The 16,345-nt window shown below is 46.4% G+C and overlaps 1 pseudogene; it reads right to left on the bottom strand.

Annotated features, from left to right (window-relative positions):
* Window positions 1–10,915: 10,915 nt before the first annotated feature.
* On the bottom strand, window positions 10,916–16,281 carry LOC119142783 (annotated as a pseudogene).
* Between the last annotated feature and the right edge of the window lie 64 nt (window positions 16,282–16,345).

Genomic DNA, 16,345 nt, shown 5'->3' with positions numbered 1-16,345 from the left:
AGCATAGCCTGGGGATGTGTCCTGTGGTGCAAGACTCATAGAATCATAGAATATCTCAAGTTGGAAGGGACCCATCCACCTCCCTGGGGATGTGTGCAGCACCAGGTTCTCCACCTTTCCTCCTCCCAGTGCAGGCTGCTAGAAGACAGAGACACAGATGCAGGGGATGCTGTGGTCACACTGGTGCTGCTCCCCACGCGAACTGTCAGCACGACATGGCAGAGGTGAGTGTCAGACTGGCAAAGCAGGAGGTTGAGAAGCATGATGAGAGCAGCAGCTTTGATCCTCTGTGTCCTTTCAGTGCCACCAAACTGTGGGGAGGGTCCTCCAGCAATGGAGCTGTGTGATCAATGCCCTCAATCTCCCATACCAGACACCTTGTTGGCCCACAGGACAGCTGTGCAAATCCCCATGCAGATGCTGCAGCAAGTGGACAAAGCCTGGCAGGTGGATCTGCACTCTCTGGGTCCTTCCCAGGCATAGCTTGTGGCTCTGTGTCTGTCCCTCTCCCATTTAGGCAACTTAAGATGTACTCTGTCCCATCTTGGTCACTTTGGCTGTTAACACTGTATGTCGTGATGGGGTTCATCTGCCTGCTGCACCTTGGGAGGGTGGGACCGTTGTGGGACCAGCTTGGGGGCCTCTCTGAGGTGAAGTGTACAGCCCGTGGGGTGCTGACAGCCCGCCGTGGGGCAGGAAGGGAGCAACAGACCCAGCTTCTCATCGCAGCATTTTTCTTCTCAACCTGTACTTAGACTTAAAGATTGCTTTGATCTTAACTCAGGAAGTGAATGTTCAGAGACCACAGCATCTGCCACCTGCCATGCATTGCTGGTGTCCCCAAAAGGCACAAGGAGGGGGCTGGTGGGTATCCACCCCAGGGGATGGAGGTGGCATGGTGAGGAGAGCTTGTGCATGCAGCAAAGCAACCTCCTGAGGTGCAGGCAGGAGCAGTTTGCTTGCTGCGAGCCACAAATATAGTGGCCAGATAGTTTATATCCATGGCTCTGAAGGTGGAACCTGGCCCCTGTGGTGGTGATTGAAGGTCCAGCAGAAGGGCTGTATCTGTAAATACCATAGAGAATAGAATTGTAGCTGGTGGTCTGCTATGATGTATTTCCATGTATGTATATGCTTGGAAGATCTGAAATCTGCGCTCCTTGGATTTATCAGTGTCATTGCTGCTCTTAATGTGGGAAGTTTGCCTCAGGAAGATGTGTAAGTGTATAACAATGCTCTTCTTTTGAAGAACAGGGACAGCACCTTATAATTCGTATAAGATTGTTCTTCTGTTTAAACAAGGTGAGCACCTGGCTTGCCTTGCCACACCCTCTGTCGTCTGGAGCAGACTGTCAGTCAGACTGACAGTCTGCTGTGCAGTGGATTCATCCATTTCTGTCTTTTGCAATCAGTGAGGCTGAAAAGAAATTAAGTACCAAAGTTGAAACAGGCAAAGACTGTTCTAGACTGAATAAACCCGCAGAGGGTTTCACTGCTTGTGCAATGTTAAAGATGATCTACAGTTTAAAGCCATAAACACCAGGTGAGACTCCCAGCTGAGAACATCTTTACAGGGATCACTGGGCTCCACGGTAAATCCTCCCTCAGGAGTCCATACAACTCTCATATGAAATGCATTTCAGGGATTTTAAGTGCTATGCAAATATCATGACAAGCAGAAAGCTTTGTTTCTGCTGTGCTGGCTACAGCATTACTCGTGTAAGAAAACATTTATCCAGGCATCTGTCTGGTATTTGCTTAAAAATCACTCTATTGATGGGTTTTATCTTTCAGGTTCTTCACTTTGCTCTTAGTTAACAAAAGAAAACTAGTATCTTGCTCTTGAAACTTTTTCCAATTACTCTAAGAGTTTGGAGCACACTCTGCCATTTGAGCATGGTGGGACCTGAAGTGGCATACATAGCCTGTCCTTCCTTATTCAGATTTAGACCCTGATATTCTTCAGCAAAATCAGTGTGAATCTAGAGAAACTCTGTTAAAGGTGATGGTCCCATTTCTATTTCACGGTAATATAGTGAGGTTGGTGACTGATCTCATCTCAGCCTCAAGTATTACTAAAGCAAGCAATTTTACATCATCACTGCTGTTCAAATACCATGGTGGTAGAAGGAGGAAAGAGCAGGAGCTTGCAAAAAGGTGGAGGAAAAAAATATCTTTAAAATTGGGAGAAAAGGAGGTCTGAACGCTCCAGTATCAGCACAAGGAAAGTATAGGAAGGTGCCGAGCACAGGCAAAGTCTGCACAAGCAAACTGCAGGGTCTGTCCTGGCCAGAGGGGCTGGTGGGGGTCACTGTCTTTGAACCATGCACAATTTAACTGCCTCAAGTTGTCTGGGCTGCACCGCTTGCCCTGGGGACAGGGTGCAGGTCCTTATACCACCAAGCTCCATGATGCTTCCCAAAAACCCTCCCAGCTGCCAGCAGTTCACCTGTTAGGGACTCCCTGAGATGTTTGTGCTCTTGTATTCAGACTCCAGGGTAAAATTTAGTCACAATCACTAGAAAATGTATACATAAATGAACAATCAAATCATGGGTTTTGGCAAATAAGGAGACCAGCAGAAACTTTTACAATATTGTCAAATACAAATCATGTCAATCAGATAATTTCTCTTGTGTGGAAGAATAGCACAGTTTGTACATAGAGGAAAAGAATATGTCTCTTAATTTCTGAGATGAATTAGCATTCTTATTTTCATAAATGACCCAGAGAATATTGCTGAGCTTGAACCATTATGGGGAAGTTCCAAATCCCATTTGTGCTACTGCAAAGAAAGATGAAGGGAGAATCTGAATGAGCATCCTGGAACTTGTATTAGCCTGGGTAGCAAAGTAAAGGAAATACAGCTTCTCTGGAAGTGCAGAAAAAAAGAAAGATTAATGCCCAGGGTAATTCTGAAAAATTGAAGGAATGGTCTGCAAAACCCCCCCACCAATATAATTTGCATTCAGGATGGGAAAACTGGGGATGGATAGCAGGAAACAGCGGAGAGGTGACAGTGGTGTTTATAAACTGCACAGCAGTCACGGGTGTTGTGATGCTGAGAGGAGGGACATCGCTCTGGGATGCACCCAGAGCAGCTTTCCCTGTGAGACACGTGCGATTGCTCTACAAGAGATGAGATCTGATCACTGACTCAGTTCCTGAGCTTTTCCATTTTTACCTTCTGGTGGATTTTAAGAGAAACTGAACTCTTAAGTATTTAGATTTCAACTCTGTCAGGTATAAAGTGAGAAACACAGCATCTGTATTAACTTTGTGAGTGGTACTGGAAATGCTAGGTGTTTTATGAATGGTTAATTGTGTGTCTGTCTCTCTGGTAAGGATGGTTATCACGCTTCAGACAAAAAGGCTTTCAAAGTTGATTGACAATCCAGCCTGGAAGGAGACTTTTTTTGGTTGTTGTTCCATGGGAAATTCCAGGAAAAAGAATTGCTTTACTATGTGTGACAGAGGGACTCCCAGCTGGAGAGGGGGAGGTATTTCCATGAGAAGATTGCTAGCTATGATGTATGCTGATCCCAGCTCCCAAAGCTGTAAGTGGGCATCAAAGCTCATTGATGGCTGAGCTAGTAGGGCTGTAAACAGAAATGGTTGTGGGCTGATAATCTTAGGTAAATCAGAATGATTCAAGGACTGTGAAATGTAGAAATTAAATCCCACAGAGTTCAAGTATTCAGCTGAGTTGTAATAGTCAGTTGTTATTATAAATGGTAATTAGCACAAGTAAAGGACATCGTGTGCTGCTGCCACAGGTGGCCTTGGGTCTAAATAGATTTGTCCCACAGGTGTTTTTTTTTAATTTCATTTTAATTGGTGCTTTTATTCTAGATGAGGTCTGTCTGGCCAGACAGAACATCTGTAGAAAAAGACCTGAGGTCCTAGTGAGTACAAGTTACCCCAACATCACCAGAGGACCTTTGGGGGTGCTGGGGCATGCAGGCTGTGCAGGGCAGTGGTTCCCCAACAGTTCAGCACAGGTGAGACCATGTCTGGGCAACTCCAGTCTGGGTCTCCCAGAACAACAGGCAGTGACAGGCTGCGGGTGCTGGAGCCTGGGCTATGTGGGTTTTATTACCAAGTTGTCCACTTTGATGCATACCTCAACTACATGTATTTCATCCACACCTTCTCCACCATCAAATCTGTTGCGCTTGTGGCTGTGGCTTTTGACATGTCTGTTGTGACCTACAGCCCCTGAGGCATACATCCCTTCTGACAATCTCCATGGCATCAAGACTGGTGTGGGTTTGACTATTCAGGTGGTACTTCTGGTGTTCCCGGTCTCCTTTCTCCCAAAGATGCTGCAATATTGCTGGGTCAGTGGCCTCTTGCACTCTTTCTTGTCTATACCAGGATATCATCAGTGTGGCTCAGTCGCATTTGTGTGACATATATGAGATAGCAGCATTTATGGCTTAAGTGTTTGCTCTTTCCTCAATGGCTTTAGACTCACTGTTACATGTTCTGTTGTACAATCATGATCCTTAAGATTGTCTTGAGTATTGCATCCAAGAAGGAGCGGTCCAGGACCTTGAACACTTGTATCTTTCACATCCATGCTGTCCTAATCTTCAACATCGCACTAATCAGTCTGTCTGTGATTCACCAGTTTGGGAAAAACTCTTCTCCCACTGTTCACATCCTCATGGCCAACATCTGCTTGCTGGTCCCACCATGATGACCCGATTGTGTACAGTGTGAAAACCAAATGGATCTGTACCCGGACCACCAGCAAGCTGCAAGAAGCCAGGTGTGACTCCATAGTCAAGGTGTGAGCTGCATTGAAGCTGAGGGGTCTGACCGTGATTGCACGGGTGGGTGGGTAAGGCCTTGCAGGCAGCAGTGGAGTCACACAGCTCAGAAAGGCAATGAGAATGATGTTCAAAGTTTAAGGGCAAACTCATCACCTGGTGCCACCTTGAATAACTGCTAAGACCTGGGCAACAAAATTCCAGTTGAAAGATGTGCCATTTTTATGGTCAGATGCAGCTTCTTGCATTGCATACACAAAATGTTATTAATTAGAAGAAATGCATTGTTGTGGTTTAACCCCAGCCAGCAACCCAGTACCACGCAGCCGCTTGCTCTCTCCCCCCGACCCAGAGGGGTGGGAAGGAGGATCGGAACGGAATGTAAAACTCAAGGTTGAGATAAGAACAATTTAATAGGTAAAGCAATAATTCTGAGTGATGTAACTGCATAAATATTTCAACCAAGCATAAATTTGCCTATTGATTTTCCTCTTACAATAATGTCTAACGGAGAATGATGTTCTCTCTGCTTTCTTTGGTTGAATAAAAAAGGAAGGAATAAATGCTTCAATAAAGTTTAAAATGTTGCAGCAGAGTACTGGATGTATTCACCAATATTATGCTAGCAATATCAGCTATTCGTATCAGTTAATTAGGGAACACAGCCATCGTAAGGATTGGAAAGGGATTATCGGTAAGAACAGTTATTCTCAGGGGGTACAAAGGAGAGTTAAAGATTAACCAGCGGAAGAGAATCACGAAAGAGGCAGTTTTAAGAACCAGGTCTGTTGGTCTGCAGAGGATCTGACAAGGGAGATCCCTGAGGTGGGATTCCTGCTGGATGAATCATCTCAAACAGACTGGATAAGCTGTGAGACCCACCATGAGGATGGGTTTGCCATAGGCCTGCCTGGGGTTTCATGCACAAAAGTAAAGGTATATATCTGCATCATGAGGCTGATGTTTCTAGGGCATGCCAAACCATGTCAAATACCTACAAAATTTTGGTATTTTGGCAAATTAAGAACTGGGGGTCTTCTTTACTTAGCAATGCATGCATGATTAATGAATGAATTTACCCTGTATTTGTATTTCTGTGTAAACAAACAAACAAACAGGATTTGGAGAAGGGAGAAGTTCATTTCACTGTCTGGCACTCAGATGTCCCATTCCACCAGCATTTTATACCCATTATGTGATGGTGTGAGCCTCCGGGCACCTTTCTGAGCAAAGGCGTCTGCCATCTGCTGGCATGTGCCGTGGGAAGGCTGAACCATACTTCACATTTTTTTTCCTCAAGACCCTGAAAGAATAAGCTGATGCACAGCTTTGTGGGACAGAGATAGTAAGGTAAGGACAAGACATACATGGTCAAGACCCATCCTTGGAGAGCATTAGCAGTCTACTAATCACGTGCCTTCAAGGCAAAGAGGAATTCCTTGGGCTCTGGTTGCTCATGGGCACTTTCATTCACTTCAGGTTAGACATTGAAGGCAGAAGTGGATTAATACATGGAGTTCTCTGTCTGATTTTCAAAGATCTATGAATTTCAGAGAGTTGTTTTATCACCCTGAGTTCTCTGCTACTCATCACATGGCCCTGACTTACATGACCAATCCTGCTGTTTTAGGATTGTGAGATTTCTCATTACCATGCTGATGGCAACTGGGGAGTTTCTTGCATCTGCTTCTGATGGGGATGGTGATATGAAGGATTTTCTAGTCCATATCTGGGAGAGACTTCCAGACTAAAGTGGGGTCTGTCCCCTTCCCTTCCCCATCCCAGCAGAGCTTCAAAAATGTCTTTGGGAAATCTAGGCTACCCAGGGATACCTGCTGGTCCCGAGCACTGGCTTCCCACTTTCCCCTCCCAATACACTCTGCTGCAGCTGCTTCTCCTGGCCCTGTGACCCACTGCTCCACCTTCTCCTTTCCACCCACCCAGCACTCCATCAGGCAGAAAGGGATGGAGAGCTGGGAGTGCAGATGCATGCCCAGCAGAAGGAATGAGGCAGGCTGCAAGCTGGTTTGATTGAGAGCCACAATAGTGGGATGATATCTCAGTTTGTCTGGGCTCCCTTCCCTGCGAGTGAAAATAGGGGAAGAGGTAGGGAGCACAGTTCATAACAGAAAAAAACCCCGAGTTTCCCTAAAGCACTTTATTTCTCTGGACCCCAAAGTGTTTTACAACATCACTCCCATACACATCGGGGAAGTGTGCTTGAGATACTGACTCCCAATTAAGTAATAAATTTAATTAAAAATGTATTTTGTAGACTCATATATTGAAATCCAGCAAAGGAATTTACCAAAGTTCGCAATCTGGTGCAAAAGCTTGGCAAAGGACCCAGGAATCCAGCCCCTCCAGCTCCAGTTGCTGTTATTTGTTGTGCTTTCATTCTGTAGAACCCAAAAGCATATGAGGCAGGTGACAAGCTGGGACTAACACTGATTTTATGCAATATGCTGTTTCTGTCAGTACCTGCCTTACCTCTTTCCTCGCTCATTCTCACCACATGTTGCATGACAGCAGGCTACCGTTCCTGCAAAGCAAGGAAGGCTTGCACAGCATCCAGGGCGACAAGGCTGTTTGCTGATGACTGCATTGCACCAATATGAAAGGGTGATCCATGAAGCTGTGCAGAGCAAAGCAGAGTGGAAGATCAACACCCCACAGAGTACATGATCTCAGGGAATGACCGTGTGCCAGGGAGGCACGACAGCCACTGAATTTTAAAGCAAAGTCAGAAGCAATTGTCTAAGGCAGAGCATGGCTGGTGGTAGGAAAACTGTGCAATCCTGGCACAGGGTGTGATATGGAGAAATAGTGTGAAATGGGGACAATGGACATCGATTGTGATTGTATATATCTGCCCAGGAATGTGGGTATGGTGACTAGTCATGGGTGCGGTGTCTGGTCACATAGGCACACAGCTCTGAGGAGACAACTACAGTTTTGAGGAGACGCCTGCCCTTCTTCCTCTAACAAAGGGGCTATTTAAAAAAGAATGAGAAAAGGATAAGAGATATTCCAATGCTATCTAGAGGGAGGGAGTGCTAAGTGTCCTTGCTGGAGAAGATGGGATGGTCACAAGAACACGAATCACCTACAAACCTGCAAGAACACCACATTGCAGGCAAAGGACTGATAAGCTGATTAACATACGAAGAGAGAGTAAGCGGGTTTAGGTAACGAATATGTATAGGCGTTAATTGAATATTCATTTGTTTTATTGTATAAATGTGAGATGGTTCGTCACTTCGGGTATGCACGCTTGTGGAGGAGCGATCCCCCGTGCATCTGCGCGCAATAAACATACCTACTTTATAACTTTCGAGTTATAGAGTCTAATTCCGCACGTCAGGTGTACCCAGGGGAGCTCAGAATCCTCAGTGTTTGCTCATGTCAGAGCACAAGGATTGTCCCGCTGCATGATGGGGTGGAGGGACATTTGCACTGCAGCTGGGTGAAATACAATCCAGCAGTGCTGCCTGAGTGTAGTCTGCCCTACACTGTGTCACATCTTCGTGTTCTGGTCTCAGCTGGCCACATCTGCTGCCAGATGTGCACTGAACAAGCCCATATCCTGCAGTGACCCAATGTGCACTGGGTTTGTGCATGCAGAGTCCTCTCTGTACATGCCAGGGACTGCTGCAGCTTTTCTCCTTGGTGCTGCCTTGGAACTTCTGTCTGTGTTTCCTCTTCCTCTACAGGGTGCTCAGCCCTACCAAGAAAGTGATTTGCAGTATTTCTGGGAAAATAACAAAGCTACCTATGAGGGCAGCATCAGTCAAGCTAGTCAAAACATGAAGAAGAGTCATGAACCTTTCACAGATGATGGGTGGTCAGGGCTAGGTCTCCAGCTGCTTTGACTAGCAATAACCTGGTGATGACAGCAGAAGATTTTGCTGATAGTCTTTTTCTCCTTTGAAGGCACATCCTGGCCCTTTTCTTGGGAATTATACATGACAGGCAGCATGAGGGCGTCAGGCAGGCTGTCAGCTTTTTAGAGCCAGGCTGTTATCTCCTGCATGAAATATTAATTGAGGTGGAGCCTGAGAAACTGTCCTGCAGGTAGGTGCTGCAAGTGGCATACCCTTCTGGTCAGAGAAAAGTCCTGGAGCCAAAGTAGCAGCATTTACACCACAAACCCTGCCTGGAAAATGGTGTTTCTCATCTCAGAGCCTAAAGATGCAGCTTGGAGTGGCCTGGGGGAGTTTCTCCCAGCTGCAGAATTTTACCTTCTAGTTCAAATCAGGCACCTCAGCCACAAAAACCCACCAAATGACAGCTAGTGCAAACAACTCACCAGCTCCCGTGACAGCCAGGATTGAGGATATCTGCCTCTGAACCTGAAGGGATGCTTGCAGAGATGGGCAGGGAAGTGGTGATATTTATACCCTACCCCTGAGGCCCCATGGGGCTCATGTGTAGCTGGGAGCAGCATCTGGTCTGTGCTTCTTGGAGAAACATGATGAAAATACAAAATTCATGGGGTTTTGAGTGGAACACCTTTAATGTGAGCTGCCAGGTGAGACCTTCCATTGAAATTATGGCATGGGATGGAGCACATAAGGCCATTGGTGTGCTGTGTCACCTCCTTTACAGGGGAATTGAGATGAGGTGGGGTGGCTAAAGACATACAGATGAGTGATGCTGACCTCCTCCAGCCAGCCCTACAGATGACACAGGATCTGCTGCTATCACTGCCTCCAGCCTTGCTCTGCCTGCCTCTGTGGGTGTTCAAACACTGCTGCTTCAAGCACCAGGGTGATTAATACGGTAAATGTGTGTGCTCTCTGCAGCAGGCTTTCATTGCCGTTCCTAGTGTGAATACTCAGCATTGGTTTGTACCCTGTGAGGACTCTCTTTGGGGGCATAAAAAGAAAATCCAATATTAACCAAGAGTGGGAATGGTCAACAAGTGGGTGAACAGAATGAGGTTGTGGGGGAAACTAATAAAAGTATGGAGAAAGTCAAACCTGGGTACCTTAAATTAAGCACTAAATCTAGAGTTAGTTGCTGAAATAAAACCAGACAGACTTCTTTCTTTCTTCCTTTCTTCCTTCCTTCCTTTCTTCCTTTCTTCCTTTCTTCCTTTCTTTCTTTCTTTCTTTCTTTCTTTCTTTCTTTCTTTCTTTCTTTCTTTCTTTCTTTCCTTCCTTCCTTCCTTCCTTCCTTCCTTCCTTCCTTTCCTTCCTTCCTTCCTTCCTTTCCTTCCTTCCTTCCTTCCTTCCTTCCTTCCTTCCTTCCTTCCTTCCTTTCTTTCTTTCTTTCTTTCTTTCTTCCTTCCTTTCTTTCTTTCTTTCTTTCTTTCTTTCTTTCTTTCTTTCTTTCTTTCTTTCTTTCTTTCTTTCTTTCTTTCTTTCTTTCTTTCTTTCTTTCTTTCCTTCCTTCCTTCATTCCTTCCTTCCTTCCTTCCTTCCTTCCTTCCTCCCTTCCTTCCTTTCCTTCCTTCCTTCCTTCCTTCCTTCCTTCCTTCCTTCCTTTCTTTCTTTCTTTCTTTCTTTCTTTCTTTCTTTCTTTCTTTCTTTCTTTCTTTCTTTCTTTCTTTCTTTCTTCCTTTCTTTCTTTCTTTCTTTCTTTCTTTCTTTCTTTCTTTCCTTCCTTCCTTCCTTCCTTCCTTCCTTCCTTCCTTCCTTCCTTCCTTCCTTTCCTTCCTTCCTTCCTTCCTTCCTTCCTTCCTTCCTTCCTTCCTTCCTTTCTTTCTTTCTTTCTTTCTTTCTTTCTTTCTTTCTTTCTTTCTTTCTTTCTTTCTTTCTTTCTTTCTTTCTTTCTTTCCTTCCTTCCTTCCTTTCTTTCTTTCTCTTCCTCTCTCTCTCCCTCTCTCTCTCTTTCTTTCTCAGGAAAATTGTGACCTGTCATCTTGGGAATCAGTATTTCAAGAATAGATTTTGAAGCCCCCTAAACTCAGGTCTGAAAAGCAGGCATGGCTATTAAGCTCCTCAGCTTTGGGGTTTTAAAAGTCTCAAAAATCAAAGCACAGCCACCTTTTGAATGCAGCAGCTGTATTGGGGGGTGGGGGGAGGGGTGTGTGTGCGTTGTGGTGGTGTGCAGGTCTCTGTGCACATGCACCCTTTCTCTGACAGAGGCTTGATAGGGGTTCCTCTGCAAAATGCCTTCAGTAAGCCACTCAGAAGGACCCTCTCATGGAGACTTTACATCTAGTCTGTCTCCCAGTTTCAGGAAAATGAGAAAAGGAAAAAGAAAAGGAGAAACAACCTTTCCATGAAGGTGCTGACATGGGACAAAGACCCTATGGGGTGAGCCTGGCATGGGGCAAGCTGTGTGACCCCCATGGATCTGCTTTCTCATTTGTGGTCTCCGAAGCGGAGACATGCCCCCCTCTTCGTTGACATGAGGCGCTCCCTGCTGTGGGCTGAGGCCACCGGGACCTGGGACAGCGGGGACGGGGAGCATCCCGCATCCCACGCCGCAGCACCCAGCAGAGGGAAGCAACGAGCCGCGCTCCGCCAGCCCCGCGGTACCCGGCCTGACCTGCGGGCAATGCAGCCTCATCCCCCAGGACAAGGGGAGTACTGCCAGTTTGCAGGCTCCTGGCTTCACACCTCCCCGGTGCTGCTGCCAAGGCTCTCGGCTGGCGAGACGGCATCCAGCTTCGGCCGCGCTGATGCCTCTGGGATTCCAGTTTGTGATGGAAGGACTGACTCTGGGGCGGCAGAGCTCAGCTCAGCCTGCACTGGCGTGGGAGTCCTGCAAGGAGCTGGTCCAAACGTGCTCTAACCCAACAGCCCCAACAGCGTGGCCACCAGCAGATGCCTGGGGGAGAGTTTAAGCACAAGGCAAACATGCAATGGTGCTCCTCAATGCAGAAGAGCACAGGGGCTACTCAGTCAGAGAGGCTATTTTGTTATCAAAGGATTGCTTTCCTGTGTATTTATCTTGCCGGTTTTTGTGCTTGTAGAAACTTTTGCCATCCACAACACACTGCAGAGCTCTTCCTCAGTAGAGAAGGGCAGCTCTGAGGTGGAGGGCTGTGGGTCTCATGCATGAGCAAGGCTCTGCCAAGCAGCTTTTGGGCAAAGGGTGTCTGACTGAAGCTCTCACCCGAATTACCCAAAACTTAGACTCTGGAAGAAGCAGAATTACTGCTCTCCAGGGTATTTTGTTGGGGCTTGTAATTTCATTGTACATAGGAGGATGCACGTATGTGTCTGCATGGGTTATATAGATGTGTGCCAAGGGGTCTGAGCCTGGAAAGGCTGGAGGAATCCACTGGACCACATTTTAAAATATTTATAGTTCCCAGTAAGAGCACTCCCAAGGACATGATGATCTTACTTGTTACAGTACTAGGTACCCAGTCCATTACAAACACTGGCAGAACACACACAAAAGCAGTTCCTAAATGTTTAAACTGTTTTAAAATGTCCTTCCAAGGGTGTCAGCTTATAGAGTGCCTGCACCTCTGGGTCAGCTGGAAAAGAACTGCTTCTTCTGAAGCCACGCTACCTCATCAGCTCAAGTAGTAGGAAGAAATCAATCTTTTAAGTCTAAATGAGCCAGTCTGAGGAGGTGTTGTGCTGCAGTGACTTATGGAAACTCCAGCATACTAATTTGTGCATGCTGATTCAGGAGGGGCAGCTATTTCCAGAAATCTTATATTGTGGTCTAACCCAAGCAAAATACTCAAGTGAAACAAAGAAAAACCTAGGGACAAAAGCACTTGCATTTTAAAGAGAAGACAATACTTTTGGTTAATGTCTGAGAGTTCAAAAGTCATTACTTGCTATAAAGGGTTTCCCCTGCAGACCTGGGGGGCTGCTTCTATTACCAGCCCCCTGTCTGGGACACAAGCCCAGCTGTGTCTGTGGAGGGTGAACCTTGCCAGACCTGTCTCCCCGTGCTCCTGATCACCCTTATCCTCCACCTCACATACAGTGGATCAAGTCTGAATGGCCAGTGACCAGCCTGGTCTCTCTGGGGCCATACACGGTCCCAGGCGGCCAAAAAAACTGTCACAGAGAGCAGCGCCTGCCCTGGCACCCACACCAACACCAGCAGTGCTCAAATAGACATGACCAGCATGACTCAGCCCCATTCCTCCTCTATGGATGGTCAGGACAGGACATGACCCTTGCCCACTTGGTTCACAGCCACTCTCGTGTGCATGGGCCCCTTGAACCCGGGAACAGACCAGAAGCCCACCCAGATCTATACCCAGACCCTGGGCCCTGCTTGTTCACTCTTCAGCTCCAGGCTTGGGTCTTTCCAGGTTCTGGTCTCCTCCCACTCATCAGTTAGTCCAGCTTAATGTTTGTCACCAAATCCCACCCATATAACCCTGTACACCAAGTAAGGTCACTCAGAAAAGAGCTAGAAGTGAGTTTAATGAGCAGACAGGACAGGCTGCAGTGGCCTGGAGAGTGTATTGAGCAGCAACTTGTTTACACTTAATCAGCCCCACTATCAGTCCCCCTCCATTTTCCCATGCTGGGCTCTTCCCAATACACCTAGATCCCTCCTTTCCCTTACCTTTGGTCCTTCCTTTAAATGCCCCATAATGTATTTTGCACATTTGCACAAGCCCCTTAAATCATTCAATAAAAAATTTCACATAAGCCCCATCGAATATCCCGCACCAAGTCTGCTCTTTTCCGGGAGAACCATGATAATTTCTTTCTCCCTTCTCAGCAGTTTTGCTTGAACCTCTTTCCTCCTGGCTCCTCCAGCCACTCCTCAATCACTGACCTGAAGGTTGTGGCCTGTGTTACTGTCTCTGTTATCTCCTGGGGTCTTGGGTTTGCGTATCTAGGTAAGATTTGTTATTTTTCCTGTCTTTGGCCTCTGTTTATATGTTGAAGAGCCACTGACTAGATATTCTTACAAACCATGGTTCTTATGTTGCCAGTATCAACATACCCTTTACCTTCCACATACCTTTTACCTTCCTTATAACCTTACTTGCCACATACCCTTACATCAGCAGAAGTTTGACATGTTCCCGTCTCTGGGCTGGTCTTCACTGGGGTTCAATCTCACATTGGATAGCAGTGAGCATCTTATTGACTTCACTAAATGGCAATGCTGGACTAGCGGACCCCTGTTTGGCAGAGCATTCTTAGTATCCATCTCCGGATCATTTAGGTTTTCACATTATATATGATAGGATTCAGGATGGGTGGAGCAAGAAAATGGATGCTGGCTGTGAAATCATAGGTCTGGGGGGATAAACCGGTGCATCATGGACAGGCAGATCATGGGGATAATGAAAAGCAGGACAGCACAGATATGTGAGATGCAGGTGTTGAGAGCTTTGAGATGCTCCCTCCAAGTCACAGTGTTCAGGATCGTCTTAAGGATGTGAAGATAGGACAGGAGGACAAATAGCAAGTCCAAACCTAGTGTGGAGAGTAGCACAAAAAGGTCATAGGTACTGTTAATCCTTGTACCTGAGCCTGCATGTTTGATGATGTCTGGATGCAGACAGTAGGGATGGGAGAGCTTGCTGATTCTAGTGAAACACAGCCGAGTCAGTAGGATTGGGAGTGGGAGCTGGACAAGGGTGGTCCTCATGACAATTGTCACACATATCTTGGTGGTCCCTGAGTTGGTGAGGATGGAGGAATATTGTAGGGGGTGGCAGATGATTACATAGAGATTGAAAGCTATTGCCAGAATGACAGCAGATTCAATATCTGTGAAGGTGTGAATGAAGAACATTTGGGCAAGGCAGGTGCAATGCTGACCTCCCTGGCCCTCTGCTACAGCATCCTCAGCATGGTTGGGAACCTGGATGTGGACAAGCCCAGGTCAGGCACAGCTAGCATAGCAAGGAATAGATACATGGGTGTGTGGAGGCTCTGCTCTGCCTTAATGATAGAAAGAATGGTCAAGTCCCCAAGCAGTGCCAGGGGGTACGTAGAGAGGAACAGCTGACCACATATGCATGGTTTTTCATGCTGGAAAGCCACCGAAAAAGAAGGATAGGGTCCTGGTCTGACTACTGTTGGTCCTTGTTGGGATGAAACAAGGATGCTCCATCTTATCCCTGAATAGCTGCCCTGGAAGGAAAGACAGCAAGGTTCACACAGGCAGTAAGAAATGGGGGTAGTCCAGGAGCCCTTCCCTCTGAAGCTTCAGATCAGAGGCATCACCATGACCAGCAAAGCTGCACTATAGCAAAACTTACCAGGAGCTGTACAGAAACAGCCTGAGAGTTCTCACCTGCTCCTGCATGCACACTCTGTCACAGGAACCATGCACGGGCAGAAAGCACTTGTATGTGTTGCGTGCCCAGTGTAGGCAAGTCCTAGTTCTGGCTGCCTGGTATAGCAGGGGAATGAACAATTAAAAAAAAAAAAAAAAAAGTCTGTGAGCACTTGTGTAAATGCAAATCAAGAGAGAGAAGTGACATTGCAATTAGAGGGGACTGTGGTGAGCTCTGATATTAAATTTTGTGCTTTTGCTGGGAATATCTGGTGAAGGAAAAGGAGGTGATAATGGATTAGATACTGCCTGTGGAAACAGAGCAACTTTCTTAGGAATGGAGACCAGTAAAGCCTGACCCTTTTAAACCAACAAAACACATGCCATCTACAAACACATGCAGGGAAAAAGATCTACTTAAACTGAAGGATAGTAATTACTCACAAAGCAATATGTGTAAATTGTACAAGATAAATGTAAGCTGGAAATTACAAGGACATCATATAAAACCAGGATGTCTCTGGACATCCTCCCACTAGAAATATAGGGAGGAGAGACAGAACTGCTTTTAGAAAAAGTTTTCTTTCTGTAAACTCATGCTGCCTTGAAGAATGGAGACAGGACTCAAGGACTGCAATGTCTAGAGCACTCTCCCCATAGTACCTGTAAGCTTCTCTGCATGCCTGACTCTGGTCCTTGTGTCTTGTCTTCAAAGGACAGGGCCTCCCACGCTCTCGTGAGTGCTTGTTCACAGTCTGCAGGGAGCAAAGCCAGTGCACCCTCAGCATCTGTCATGAGAGTCACTGGGGTCTCCAGAGCACCAGCTCAGCTCAGTTTGGTCTGCGTTGGCTTCTAACATCTAGAGAAGTCTTCCTTGCCCTCCCCCCCACCCCCCACTCCGCCCCTGCCCCAGGCATATCCCATGGAAAACAACAGGGAGGAAGGCAGTGGGAATGAAAGGGTGCATAAGAGGGTTTTTAAGGAACTGCTCTGGAAATTACAGGTTTTGACAGCTAAATGAGATCTATTATGGATGTTTATGTCACCTTATCTGTAATATTCACCTGTAAGTCTAGGAAAGTTTATGAAATTACTTAAATAACTGTAAACCTATTAATTTTTTTCAAAAATATCTACACTTGTTCATAAAATTGCAGAAATACTGCCATTCTTTCCTCAGATTCATAAGGCTTCTAACTCACAGCATCTCTCTTCGCCCTTCCCTGTCTCGGTACCCAGGTTTATGGCACAGTGCAGCACCCTTGGATAACTGCAAAGACAGAACAAATTCCATGGATAGACCTGGGCTTGCACTAAGCTGCAGACTTTAATGTGGGGGAGTTTTCTCTAGTCCTCAAGAGAAGTTTATCAAAGATCATCCCCCCCATTACATGGAAGGG

The sequence above is a fragment of the Falco rusticolus genome, chromosome 2 (assembly GCF_015220075.1).
Source record: "Falco rusticolus isolate bFalRus1 chromosome 2, bFalRus1.pri, whole genome shotgun sequence".
Taxonomy (NCBI): domain Eukaryota; kingdom Metazoa; phylum Chordata; class Aves; order Falconiformes; family Falconidae; genus Falco; species Falco rusticolus.
This window is presented reverse-complemented; position numbering and strand designations above follow the sequence as displayed.